The sequence below is a fragment of the Eublepharis macularius genome, chromosome 3 (genome assembly GCF_028583425.1).
Source record: "Eublepharis macularius isolate TG4126 chromosome 3, MPM_Emac_v1.0, whole genome shotgun sequence".
Lineage (NCBI taxonomy): Eukaryota > Metazoa > Chordata > Lepidosauria > Squamata > Eublepharidae > Eublepharis > Eublepharis macularius.
Genome location: NC_072792.1, coordinates 174,281,113 through 174,285,451, shown reverse-complemented (window position 1 = coordinate 174,285,451; position 4,339 = coordinate 174,281,113).

The window sequence follows — 4,339 nt, the reverse complement described above, 5'->3', positions numbered from 1 at the left end:
CTCTCTCTCTCTCTCACTCTCACTCTCTCTCACGACTCACAAATGAAAATAAAGCAGCAGAGCCTGCTGCTAAAGACGAGGACAGCCAGGAGGAAAAGGAATCCTGTGGGTGTGGCCAAAACCCACATGACCTCTTTTCAGCGCTACCGGAACACTGTTCCGGCACGTTCCACCTCCAAATGAGCCCTGGATAGAACTTGTGGCCTTCTGCATGCCAAGCAGATACTCTGCCACTGTGCCATGGCCCCTCCCCTATGATGAGACCAAGCAGATGGATGAGGAGAGGCAGACAGTGAGAGGTGCCAGGGTGCCAGACTTAGGTGGCACCTTGTGCCAAGACACCACTGCTCCCAAGCCTTTTGCCATGATGCCTAATCATGGTGAGCCGTTAAGTCACATTAAATGTACCATCATTCTCTGTGGTCACAATAGAGAACTACAGTTTATGCCTCCAGGCCATAACATTTGAAAAGCTTTAGCTACAACAAAGATCATCAGCAACTTGGTACAAACGAGCCAGATGCAGAAGATTAAACAGCTGATCAGATCCTTCCAGCCTTTGATTGACTTGCCTCAGGCCTCACACTTGTTGTACCGCACCTCTTTTGAAACACAACGCATTTGAGTCTTGTGCTCTTCCCAGTTTTAGGGGCAAAATCACATTCAGAGGGTATGCTCTGAAGACACATGAGTCAGAAGGGACATGTATTTCACCCATATAGAGAAAGGTTGTGGGTGAGTGATTCCGCACACGTTGGATAATGCACTTCCAATCCTCTTTATATAGATCATTTGGAACAGATTTTTTTGTGTGCGGGAAAAAAAAATCCACCTCAAACGATTGATAAAGTGCATTGAAAGTGCATTATCCAACGTGTGCGGAATCAGCCGATGAGAACTCCCCGTATGGTTATCATGATTGCCAAATATCATTACAGACACATATAGACTCTCACACAGTGGTGCTCCCATGTGGTTGTTATACTGGTTCCTTAAAAGACCAGATACACCCACGCCACATTGCATGCTTCAAAAAGGTATAGGAACACGTAACCTCTGTAAAAACACCATGCCATACACCACGTTATACATGTATGCTCTATTTCAGCATTTTTCAAGCTCTATATGGAATTCTGCTTGTTTTCAAATCCCTGAAAATTTGCATTTGTATACTCTATTGCATTGTTCGTTTGTTCGTTTATGTCATTTATAGTCCACCTGATGTTAACTGTATTGAGTTATACTATGTAATCCTCCTTGAGTATCAGTGAGAAAAACAGAGTATAAAAAACAAATTAAAAAAATTATAATTTCCCCATCTCCACCAGCAGAGGGAGATACAGCTTGAGTGGGCAAACTAAATTGTTGACCCCTGCCCTTGAGAGTGTAGAAGTGCAAAGATAACTTTGTATCCAGCTTTGGGCTCTCTGACACCCAGATTCTGAACCTTATCTTAGGAAAACCACACTGAATCAAGCAACCACACAAAATCTTCTTAGATAACTGACTAAAAGGAGGGTTGCCAGGCCATATCTGGCAATTGGTGGGAGGCTAGGGGTGGGGCTACAACATTCCGTGCGCCACTGTGTCACTTCCGTGTTTTCCCTGGAAGTGATGTAGGGTAGCTAATTATATGAAGCAGGGGTATAAAGCGGAGTTTCAGAAAGACACTCAGGGATATCACACAAACAAGGCACATTAAGAGCGTGAGATCTGTTCGAGATGCCTTTCTCGGGATCCATCTTGTTTGCCCCATAATTACTAGAGGACAGAAGCCGGCAAGAATATATATCCTTCCTCTATTTCTCATCATCTCCTTTTCCCCTTTCCTACTGTCAAGTTTTAGACTGTGATCTTCTTGGTGCGGGGACCCATTTCCATGTACTTTGTAAAGTACATCTATTGATGCTGCAAAAAAGAAGTTTAACATTGGGTTTTCACACAAACTTTTTGGGTTGCTTTTGCACATTATGTTTTAAAGTGTGTACTTAAGATAATGTGAACAGCAGGCCACAGTCATATCCTTGCTGAGAATGCATAACAAAAACAGCACAAAGTGGCTGCCTCGCCTAAGTCTACCCGTCTCATTATTAAGCTATTTATTAAAACAGATTCTCTTTCAAGTCTGCATTCATCCCTTCATCACAAGCATTGGTGTAAATTTAGAAAAAGTGTAGTTTCCATGACAATCCACTCCATAGTTACAAGCCAGCATCCACTATCATTAAAAAATGAATCACGGCGTTACCTTAAAGGTGAAAGCAGAAAGGCATTACTGGTCCAATGAGCAACAATTTGGTACGGGGGTGGAATCACAATATTTTTAGGAGGAGATGTGCCTCTAGAATGCCAGGAAAAGTGATCCGTTTGATTTTTAACATTTCTTATACTACTCCCTCATATGAAATATCTGACATGAAAAAACTGCTGTTTGCCCCCCCCCCTACCACCACCAAAAGTCTGATTTTTTTCCTGAAGAGTACATCTTGTGGAAGATCCATTCATAAGTTTTCCAGAATGCTTCTATTCTGAATAAACCCTTTGGCAGGCAAGCCACAGCTCTCTTTGTAAATTTTAAATTGAAGTAAGAGTGGGAAATGGTGCAAAGGACAGAATTTAATTCACTCCATGTCTTTTCAGGCTGCTTGCACGTGTTCCAAAAGGAGACATGACAAATAGCTACAAGTTGCACTTCGGAATGTCAGTTCCAATCCAAAGCCTCTCTTCTGTAAACTGTTTGTAGTTTTCTCTGTTTGTCAGGAAATCTTTTCTCTGGAAGTCATCTAGAACTGTAGGGCTTGGATAAGAAGAAACTCAACATCAGGGCTTTTTTTCTGGGAAAAGAGGTGGTGTAACTCAGTGGGTTGCCCTCACAGAAAATGGTCACATGGCTAGTGGCCCTGCCCCCTAATCTCCAGACAGAGGGGAGTTTAGATTGCCCTCCGTGCCACTCCAGCGGTGTGGAGGGCAATCTAAACTCCCCTCTGTCTGGAGATCAGGGGGCGGGGCCACCAGCCATGTGATCATTTTCAAGAGGTTCCGGAACTCTGTTCCCCCGCGTTCCCCCTGAAAAAAAGCCCTGCTCAACACCTATATCTCCCCTCACAGGCTGTGACATTTCAGGCCAGGACCCAATGGAAAAAGACTGGTCAAGATTGTGAGAGAAGTTCCTGGTTGAGGGATCAAAAGAAACCCTGGACTACCTTTTCACTAAAGGATTAAATGAGTGTGTGTTATGTGTCGTCAAGTTGCCTCTGACCTATGGCGACCCTGTGAATGAAAGACCTCCAAAACATCCTATCATTAACAGACTTGCTCAGATCCAGCAAACTGGAGGACGTGGCTTCTTTTATCAAGCCAAGCCATCTCATTTTAGGTCTTCCTCTTTTCCTACTGCCTTCCATTTTTCCTAGCACTCTTAACTTTTCCAGAGAATCTTGTCTTCTCATGATGTGACCAAAGTGTGATAGTCTTAGTCTTGTCATTTTAGCTACTAGAGAGAATTCAGGCTTGATTTGATCTAGTACCCACTTATTTGTCTTTTGGGACATCCAAGAACCATCCCTTAAGCATATGCTTTGGACATGTCCAGTCATTCAGTCCTTTGGAAAGGAAGTCATTACCCATATTAACTGTGTATGAGAATACTCATTTATTTTTGAGGCTGTTAATGTACTTTTAAACTATTTGCCTTCTCTTGGAATCTAACTGATGGTCAACAGAAATGAACCCTCCGCGCCCTGACAGTTGCTAAAAGAATTATATTTCAACACTGGAATTCATCGGATTGAGAAACTCATAAATTTATCAACATTTGAACGTATCACATATAGAAAGCAATTGCGTATGCACTTATATTTAGATATTGGGAAACCTTTTATAGAGGCATATATATAGATTTGCCAGAAGTGTTTTTTATTTTTGATTTTGAACAAATGCATTGGGGCATTTGTTTCTTTTTTGTTTGTTTTGCATTGATAAATACAAATTTAAATAAGGAAAATTTTAAATGGAAATCATGGATTGGGAGGATTCTTGAAGAAGGGGAGGGACTGTGGCTCAGAGGTAGAGCCTCTACTTGGCAAGCAGAAGGACACAGGTTCAAATCCTGGCTTCTCCAGCTAAATTTAGGATCAGGTAGGAGGAGATATGAAAAACCTCAACGAGAAACTCAGGACAGCTTCCAAGAGTCCGAGTAGTCAATAAGGACCTTGATGGACCAATGGTCTGATTCAATATAAGGCAGCTTCATGCAGGGCTTTTTTTCAGCAGGAACGTGGTGGAATGGAGTTTCAACACCTCTTGGAAATACTCGGCAATAGCACATGAAAGAATCTAT